Below are 10,228 nucleotides of genomic sequence, written 5' to 3' on the forward strand. Positions count from 1 at the left end.
GGGGGGGGGGGTGTGATGGTGAGGCAGGTCTTTCATCCTGGCACTTGGGAGGCAGAGACAGGCTGATCTCTGCATTAAGATGGTCCGGCTTAGCCAGGCTACAAGGAGAAACCTTGTCTCCAAAACCCAAAAATTAATAAATTCATACATAAACAAATAGCCGAATCATCTTCCTGAGGGCTAGAGAAAGAGCTAGGACAAAGAAACTCACAAGGAGAGGCTATCAGCCTACCAAAGCACCTGCTGGCCTCAGGCCGCCTAGTCACCCCTCAGGGGACCTTGGTCTCACAGCCACCCCCACCCCTACCCTACACCTCTCCAGCCCTGAGCCCCTCCCCCAACTTCCCATTCCCATCTAACCCTGCCATTTGTGCCCTCAGCTCTTTAGCCCCTCTCCTTTGTGTGCCTCTCTCTCCTCCTCACCCTCTCTCTCCTCACCACGCTTCTCTCATGGCCAGGTTCAGTTTCTTGGCCAAGCTTCATCTACTACTCCTCTCCCTGCTGTGGAATCTTCCAGCTGCCTCTGCCTGTGATCTCCTTAAAGCTCAATGGAAAACCTTTCTCCTCAATCCACACCTGGAGGGCTGCGTCTCATTTCTCCTACCCTCTTACAGAAGATGGAGTTTGCCCAGCCTCCTCAAGGTTCAACCCACAAGTGCCTGTAACTCCACCTCAGGAGACCAAAGTCCACGCCTGACCGCTACAGCAAATGGACACACGCTATTGTGCACAGAACTAAAAGTAATCAAACATAAAACCGTGGAACAAATTAATGACCTGATAAGCCCTCGGCCCATGATCAGATGCCCAGTAGGGAAAGAGGAGAAGATGAATATATAACAAGCAATGGAGACTTAAATCCTTTTTAAAATCTGACTCCAGCAGGATGGTGTTGGTGCACACCTTTGATCCCAGCACTTGGAAGCAGATCTCTGAGTTAGAGGCCAGCCTGGTCTGCAGGTAGAGTTCTAGGACTGCCAGGGCTACACAGAAAAACTCTTGTCTTGAAAACCCCAAAGATAAAATAAAATAAAGCAATAAAACTCTGATTCCAGAAGCTGGAGAGAGGCCCGGAGATCTGCATTCCTACAGCGGTCCTACATGCTGGTGGAGTGGAAATAGACTACCATGCTGGGCCAGACAGCTGGGGTTCGAACCCCAGGTCGATTCTTCAAAGCTGTAGGTCTTTGGGTCTTTGGTTACTTAACCCCTCTGAGCCAGCCAACAAGAACAAAGTTAAATTTAAAAATATCTGTTTCTGTTTTCTGAGACAGTCCTGACTCAGTCTGCAGGACCAGGCTGGCCTGAACTCACTGGACATTCATCTGCCTCTGCCTCCTGAGTGCTGGGATTAAAGGGTGAGCCTCCGTCTAACTCAGATTGATCTTTACTGGCTTATAAGACGGGAAACATAAATTTGGAAATGATACCACTTACAGTTCCAGAACAACAATAATTCCCACATCAAAGACATCTTTAATCTTGATGATGCACGGCCACAGGAGAGGCAGCAGAATGGGATAAACCCAGAAAGTGAAACCTTAAGACACAGAACCTGGAGGCATCAGGAGGACTAAGAGCAGGCACTGGGTCCTTGTTTAGGAAGAAGAAGTGAATGGAATGTAGCTTGATCTGCTCACTGAGAACTCACACAAGAAAACACATCGGACAGGTCAAGCAAGCAATAGTTCAAATCTGTTTGCAGGTTTTCCCAGACGCTCCTCATTCCACAAAACAGGAACCTGACAAGAGGTGATGAAGAGAAGCTGGATGGATAATCCGGGGGAGGGCGGGGTATTTTCTGAGCAGGCTTGAGATCTAGATTCAGTCCCAGCACAGGAGCAAAAGTCCTTCTTCAGCAGGACACAAGATCAGAGACCATGAAACTATTTTGTAATCCCAGCACTTGGGGGGTGGGGGGAGGAAAATCAGCGATCCAAGGCCAGCCTTGGCCTCTAAAGCAAAGTCTAGGGGTTAGGGCCTGGGCAACAGGAGAATCTTGTTTCAATAGCAGAGAATAGGGAGGAAGCCCAATTATCCTCCCAGATACTAGATTCTTGCGCCCAGCACCAGAGTCATGGAGAATGGAACCTGTAATGACAAATCCCTCTCATTGTATAAGACCTTTGAATCATGGATTTGCTATATTTCATCCAGCTGGGGACACAGTATCAAGTGGCAGGGAGAAGCAGGTTTAGATTTCTAGAAGGCAGACTAGCATTACGAAGCTTGACCTGTAGAAAGCTACCTGTGTTTAAAACCGACAGCAAAGCTCAGGGCCGGTAAGAAACAGGTTGGAGTATCAGGGAAGACAGAATAAAGCACAAAGAAGTGATCATTTAGAGACTCAGACGAGAGTCAGGAATCCTTTCAGGTGTGACATTGTAAGAGGTGAGACTCATCCCAGCACTCTTCACATGGTTCATCAGTAATTGTTGCTGTATTACACCTTCCTCCCCGTGAGAAGTCCCAATAACAGGAACACCCAGCTTCCCAACGTGAGACGGGAAACAGGTCAGTGCTGCTGGAGAGACGTCTGTCTTAATTAATATCAAAGTTAACTATAAAACATTTAGGAAGACAACCTTGTTTAATGCAGAGAGTGAGGTGTGTGTGTGTGTGTGTAGGAAAGTCTGTCTGCTGTCTGTCTGTCTCTGTGCATGCTACTGCCAGGTGTGTGTGGAGGTCAGAGAAGAACTTGGGAACTGGTCTTTCTCCTTCCTCCATGAGAGTCCTAGGATCAAACTCAGATGCACAGGCTTCACAGCACGTCCTTCTTACCCTCTGAGTCACTCTGCCAACAGTGAATATATGTTTAAAATAAGACAAAACTAGGGCAAAGTGCAGGCTGCAGGGAAGATTGCTTGAGCCAGGAATCCCGGCCTAGCCTGGCTAATTCAGCCAGTTCCTGTGGAAAAGAATAAAACAAACTCCACCCAAAGAAAGTGAGCAGAGGGTCATGTGGAGTCCAGTATTCCCAGACTGCCAGGGCACAAGGCAGGACTGTCTCCCAACAACAAAAAGAAAAGGAAGAAGGGATTAGGGGAGGGGAGAAAAGGGTACAAGGAAAAAACGGGAAGCAAAAGAGAGAGCAGGGAAGGAAGGAGGAAAGAGAAGCTGCCTCAAAGTACAAGACAGGGTAAGAGGAAGGCTGGCCAATGGAGGCGGTGTTAGAGGATCTAGAGTTGTAAGCAGGCTGTGAGACATTGTATCGAAATACAGTGATCTAGAAATAAATAAAACCTTCAAAATTTTTGGAGGGTTGGAGGAGGTGGAAGACAGAAAAGAAATTTGGACTGAGGTTAGAGAATAGGAAATCTTCTGAAGTTACTCTGGCAAGATGTTAAATAAGCTTAACACTAACACCTACTGAGCTTGCATTATGGGTCTCATAAACTAGTGATGAGACGAGAACCCGCAAAAAAAAACAGACAGACCCGTGGGCTGTTCCTAGTCTTCCAAAGATAAAGTCATCCCATAAAACAGGTAAGAACCACGTATATCCAACACCTATGCATCAGACATAACAACGGATCTTTCCTACCTGTCAGATAACCCAAGGGTTTAACCATTACTCTAAATAATACAATTATTTTAAAGGATCCAAATAAAAGGTATTTAAAAGGACCCAAACCAGATATAATTAACCTCACTAAAACTTTCATTTTCTTTGCAAATATTACTAATCTTTTTAAGGTTTTCGTCCAGACCTCAATAAAATATTGAGCATTGAATCATGAAGTCTTGAATGCCCTTCACGCAGGGTTGTATTCTTAAAACTTTGAATAAAACTCATCGAGGTAAATAAGCCATATGTGTTCTCACAAAACACACAAAGGAGCCCCAAGTAGCCTCCCATGCAACATGACTGACAAGTGATACTTACATGATTCAAAGCTTTTCAAAATTTCTATTTCAGTTTCCACACTGGGAGCTGTGTCCTTAAATAAACAGGATAGCATTGAATTCATTAGTAAACAATCATAATGGCCATTATTTAAAAATATATTTACGGTTAAGGGTTGGGGATTTAGCTTAGGTAGAGCGCTGCTTAGTAAGCGCAAGGCCCCTGGGAAGGTTCCAGTCCCCAGTCAAAAAAAAAGGAAAAAAATATATATTTACAGTTAAATTTCATTTAGGATGCCTGGTTAGAAGCCAGGCCTAGCTCTCACAGAGGACACAAGACTCCATTTGCGTAAAATGGGCTTCAGCTAAGAAACCAGATTTACATTTTTTTTTTTTTTTTTTTTACTTTTATGTACATTGGTGTTTCACTACATGCATGTTCTGTGTGAGGGTGTCTGATCCTGTGAACTTGATCACACACTGCTGTGAGCCACCATCGCAGCCAAGAACTGGACACGGGTCATCTAAAGGACCAGCAAATGCCCTTAACCACTGAACTATCTCCATCCCCACCCCAAGGTTAAAAATGTTTAAATCCAGACATTTTCTTTTGCACTTTCACACTCATTACCATTTCAGGGGCTGGGGTGGGGTGAGAGGTTCTGTTAATGGAGAGGTCACAGAGTCCAGTGAATGGAAGATTCAGTTAAAAGATTGGTTTCTTAAGTTTTCAACAACCTAGGAGACAGCCTTTTCCTCCCTAAATGGGAAGCAAATCCAGAATCATGAGGTCAGAGATCTATAGCCAATTGAACAACAGACCGAAATTTCCTGCCATGTAAGAATAGAATTATCTTGGGGAAAAACAATCTGAAGAATGTTAAAGCCAGAAACAGCTGGCTGAAAGGGAAGAAATGCCTGGCCCTGCTTTGACGTTTTGCGGGGTTATACGGGGGGTGGGGGATGGAGGGGTGACGGACAACACGGACATACAGTTGGGCTACTTCACTCATTCGGTAAATAAGTGAATTATATAAAAAGTGATAAATAGTTGCTATATAAAGATAATTTACATTCTAAAAAATGCAACTGATCATTAGAAATGTTTCAGGGTTGGGGGAGTTTAGGGGTGGTAGAGCTTTGCCTAGTGCTTAAGGGCCCTGGGTTCGTCCCCAGTCCAAAAAAAAGAAAAGAAAAAAGAAAAGAAAAGAAAATGTCACCGGTGGTAGAGCACGGTTCGGTATTCCTGATCCCTGTTTTATAAAAGTGTGTTTTATAGCTAACTAACCCTAAGGCCAACAACCCGAAAGAGCAAAAAAGAATTTGGAAGTTATGGAACCGATCAAAAGAATTATCTGCATAAATTATGATGAAGTGGAGGGCGGGCATTCCTTCCTAGTGATGTTTTGAGAATCTGTTTAAATCTGTCGGATATTATCCAGAACTTGATCAATTGTGCAAAGTGCCTCAAATGCAACTGGCTGACTTTTGGAAAACACACAAGACCTTACAGAGCAAAATGGGATCAAAGAGGGCGAAGGGAAAGAGACTGCTCCTTTATCATGTTAAATCCATAGCTGCAGTTTAGGGAACTCACCACCAACTGAGAGAAAATGAACGGCGCCACACCTCCCTGTGCCCACGTGATGCCTGTAATCCCAGCATCCCAGAGCACCTTCAAGGATGTCTGGGCTATGGAGAGTCTAATCTCAAAAACAGGAAAAAAAAACGCTTTGAAGAAAAAAAAGCAATCTCACAATTTGTAGAATGAGTCAAAATGCTAATTGTAGGCACTGAGCATTTACACGGCAACAAATGCTTGGAAATTCATTGAGCATAGCACCTAGGTTGTATTTAAACCCAGCTCTGAGGACTGTTTTGCCTTTCACTAGACCTCTTAACCTCAACAGTTTCTATTTCCACCATAATATCCCAAACTGCTACTTCCATTCAACATTTGAAAGCCTGGGGCCCAGATAAACCACTGTGATAAAGCTGATCCGGATAGGAGCAGTTTCCTGTTATTAGATATGCTTGTTGCGGACAGGAAGGTGAGCTGTCCAAACGAGAATTCATCTAGATACCACAGTGTTCCACCAAGATAAGACGAGAGAGGCTGAAGGGCATGAGGCTGCACCGTCAGCAGACCCGCCATCCCCATCCCTTTATAGCTACTTTAGGAAAAAATAAAGTCTGTTACTAAAAAGCAGGATTAAAACACAATCAATTATTTAGAATTAAATTATAAATAAAGGTTTTAGATTAATTAAAAGACACTTAAAAGTGTCCAGTGTTGCTTAAGCAGTGAAGAATTGCTACGCCTCTAAGCCATCCAAGGTTCTTTGGAGATTTATACATACCCAGAGTTCCTTTAAGGGACCAAAGGAGGCAGCTACCACCCAGTACTCACGGCTTCTCTCGATGAGCCAAGGGCTAACCTCAAGGTTGCTGATGATCTTGGCTACTTTTTGGCACGCTTGCCTCCAAAGGCCATCTTTACCTCCCCACAAGCACCGCTAAGGGGGAGAAGCACAGACAGTGACTGTCCAGCATGATTTTCACCATGAAACGCACCATTGTCCCGGGAGTCTGCACTGACAGCAAGAAGTTAAAGAGGGGGCGGAGGAGGTTGTTCAGGTGGTAAAGGGCTCGCTGCACAAGGACAGGATCTGAGGTCAGACACCGAACCCATGTAAACCAGGCAACGACAGCAAGAGCGGAGATAGAAACAAGAAACTACTCCAGAAGCTTGTAGAATAGCCGCCATGCATGCACAGCAGAAAACAGAGACTCAGCTTAAGGTAGAAGGGTGAGACCCAAGGCTGTCTTCCTGACCTCCACACAAATCTGTGGCACATGAAGTCCTGCACTTACACACACACACACACACACACACACACAGAGCATGTAGCATGTACACACAGGCACCCCACACACCACACACATGCAAACACACATACCTGCATGCAGTATGCACACAGGGCACCACACATATACAAACACACAGGCACACACACACACACACACACACACACACACACACAGAAGGAATACACACACAAAGGTGCAGCTGCCCTTGCCCACATCACGTACCCACAAAGAAATTAAATATTGTCCATGTAACATTTTTACCATGTCTATATGCTCAAAGGAAACACTGTAACCTCACTAGAGTAAACTGTCAGAGCAGGACTCTTCCAGAGGTCCTGAGTTCAAATCCCAGCCAAACTCCATGGTGGCTCACAACCATCTGTAATGGGATCTGATGTCCTTTTCTGGTGTGTCTACAGTATTTATTTAAGATCCATCCTACATTATATAGGCAAGCTGCACATCACCTGTCTGTAGTGAGCCATGACAATGATGGGTTTTAAGACAGAATAGAAAGGCTGTACATCGCTCTGGTTGTATTGAGTATAGGTAAATACTGATGTACTGTGATAGATTAAGTGTAGGATTGAGCCACAGTCAGTACCCACCCGATGTTCTATACCTGCCAGTTCCCAGTAGGTAAACAGCATTATTACACTGTTTTTGCCTCAGCAGTCTACTGTCTGAGACTGGATCCTGGAGGTGTTGATTTGGTCCTGACTTCAGGAGCCGGAACATCCCATTACAACCTCTCCCCGCTATTTAACCTCACCCTCAAATTTCGAGACAAAAAGCCTTTGAAAGGCTGGTACGTCCTCAGACAGCTATTACTACACTAAGGATAACACTGAACTCCCTGGCAATCTCCTGCCTCATTTTTAAGTTGTTGAATTTAAGTATGCCTCACCTTGCTCCAGCCGCTGTCCTTTTCGTTAGGGATCAACCAAACATTTTACACCCAATTGCATGCCTACCGAATAAGGTCAGAGGCTGACTGCAGATGGCCCAGCATGTAGAAGTGATTGCCCCATATACTGGCTAGGGTTTGTTTTTTTTTTTTTTTTTATTGTCAACATGGCTCAGTATCGAGGATCATCTGCTAGAAGGGAATCTCACTTGAAAACAATGCTTCCATTAGAGTGCCCAGTAGTCAAATCTGTGGGGCATTTTCTTGATTAATTTGGGACTGCCAAGCCCAGTTAGCGCAGTACTGTCCGTCGCTAGAGTGTAGTAAGGAAGCAGACTAATCAAGTCATGAAAACTGAGGCAGTAAGTGGTGTCCTCCACGGTTGCTCTGCTCGAGCTCCTGCGTTGGCTTTCCTCAGGCGTGGGTGCTGATCACAACATAAAAGCCCCAGTACACACTTCCCTCTCCAAGTTGCTTCTGTCAGTGTTTATCATAGCAACAGGAAGCAAAGTAGTCCAGTCCTCATACCAGGAGTGGAGGACTGTCACGATGGCTGCAGTCATGTTGTTTCGGGGAAAGGATTCCAGGACTTTGGAGCTTTGGGCTGGAAAGCTGTCAGGTACTCAGAGATTGGTAGGTTGTTCTGTAGACAATGCTGAAAGGAATGCAAGCAACAGAGACCTGGCCTGTTTTTCTTTTTTTTTTTTTCTTTTCTTTTCTTTTTTTTGGAGCTGGGGACCGAACCCAGGGCCTTGCGCTTGCTAGGCAAACGCTCTACCACTGAGCTAAATCCCCAACCCCTGGCCTGTTTTTCAGAGGGAAATTTCAGAGTCCCTTAAGGACTCTATCAGAGCCATTTGTATAAAGGCTGGAGAGATGGCTCAGAGGTTAAGAGCACTGGCTGCTCTTCCAGAGGTCCTGAGTTCAATTCTCAGCAACTACATGGTGGCCCATAATCATCTGTACTGAGATTTGGTGCCCTCTGCTGGTCTGCAGGCATACATGCAGGCAGAATGCTTTATACATAATGAATAAATCTTTTTTTTTTTTTTTGTTTTTTTTTTTTTTTTTTTTTTTTTGGTTCTTTTTTTCGGAGCTGGGGACCGAACCCAGGGCCTTGCGCTTCCTAGGCAAGCGCTCTACCACTGAGCTAAATCCCCAACCCCATGAATAAATCTTATTAAAAAAAAAAAAGTTCTGTGAAAATGAGGTTGGGTGGAGTGATACACGCCTTTAAACACAGGACTTGGGAGGCTGGAGCAGGCAGATAGATCTCTGTGAGTTCAAAGCCAGCCTGCTATATAGAATGAGTTCCAGAACTGCCAGGGATACACAGAGAAACCGTGTCTCAAAAACAAAAATAAGCAAGTAAAAAGAGTCTGTGAAATGAAACAATTTGTGCACTGAGATAATCAATACTACTTAGCTAGGGCTTAAAAATCTGCTCTAATTAATAAGAGCCCAACGTCATCAACATCCTCAAGGTGAGATCTTCTGGGTCAGCACACAAAAGCTGTGGTCCAGAAAGAGTCCAAAGCTGCATCTGGAGCTGGAACTTCTCAATGTGTGAGGAGTCTCCCACAAGGTACTCGTTTTAAAGGCACGAAGGGATCGTGGGCAGCAGCTGAAGCTTACCACTGGGTGGCAGGGTCGCAGCATCCCTGAAGAGAAGCCAAGAGGTCACTGACAGAGATGCAGACTCAGCTGCAGGTGGAGACCCCATAACGCCAATGTCCAGACTGTGGTACGACCAGAGGCAGCAGCAGGTGTGAAGGGGTGCCAGCATTCAAATCCAAGACAAACTGAGTGTGCCATACGTGGGGGGGGGGGAAGAATGGGGTTGAAGCTGCTAATGACTTCTCAGTTCAAAAGATCAAGAGTGGGACCCAGACCTTGGACTCTGAGCTGCCTGCTTACCATTGTTGAGATCTGGTTTTTCCTTTGATCTGATTGTAACCCGGTTCTTTCTTGGTTTTTGTTTGTTTGTTTGTTTTTGTTTTTTTTTTTCAGAGCTGGGGACCGAACCCAGGGCCTTGCGCTCACTAGGCAAGCGCTCTACCACTGAGCTAAATCCCCAACCCAACCCGGTTCTTTCTTAAAGTAATAAAAAACATTTTTAACAGGAGCCCACAGTTAAGACAATTTGACTGTTTTTGAGAACTTGAACTTTTAAACTGCTGAGATTTTTTCTCAATTTCATTTTATATGCATGGCTACTTTTCCTGTCTGTGCAACAATGTGCAGTACCCCAGGGACTAGAAGGTATCAGATCCCCTGGAACAGGATTATAGGCAGTTATGAGTCATCATGCAGGTACCGGGAATCGAACTTGGGACCTCTAGAAAAGAAACCAGTGTTCTTACTTGCTAAGTGTTCACTTTCCAGTCCCAAATTCTCTTTTTAAAAGACAGTGGTGGGGCTGGAGAGATGGCTCAGCGGTTAGGAGCACTGATTGTTCTTCCAGAGGTCCTGAGTTCAATTCCCAGCAACCACATGGTAGCTCACAGTCATCTGTAATGGGATCTGATGCCCTCTTCTGGTGTGTCTGAAGACAGCTACAGTGTACATTATATATAATAAATAAATCTTTAAAAAAAAAAAAAA

At 44.8% G+C, this 10,228-nt stretch overlaps 1 pseudogene; it reads right to left on the reverse strand.

Annotated features, from left to right (window-relative positions):
- LOC116885274 overlaps positions 1–9,347 on the reverse strand; it is a 19,841-nt pseudogene extending 10,494 nt beyond the window's left edge.
- Between the last annotated feature and the right edge of the window lie 881 nt (positions 9,348–10,228).

The sequence above is a fragment of the Rattus rattus genome, chromosome 16 (genome assembly GCF_011064425.1).
Source record: "Rattus rattus isolate New Zealand chromosome 16, Rrattus_CSIRO_v1, whole genome shotgun sequence".
Lineage (NCBI taxonomy): Eukaryota > Metazoa > Chordata > Mammalia > Rodentia > Muridae > Rattus > Rattus rattus.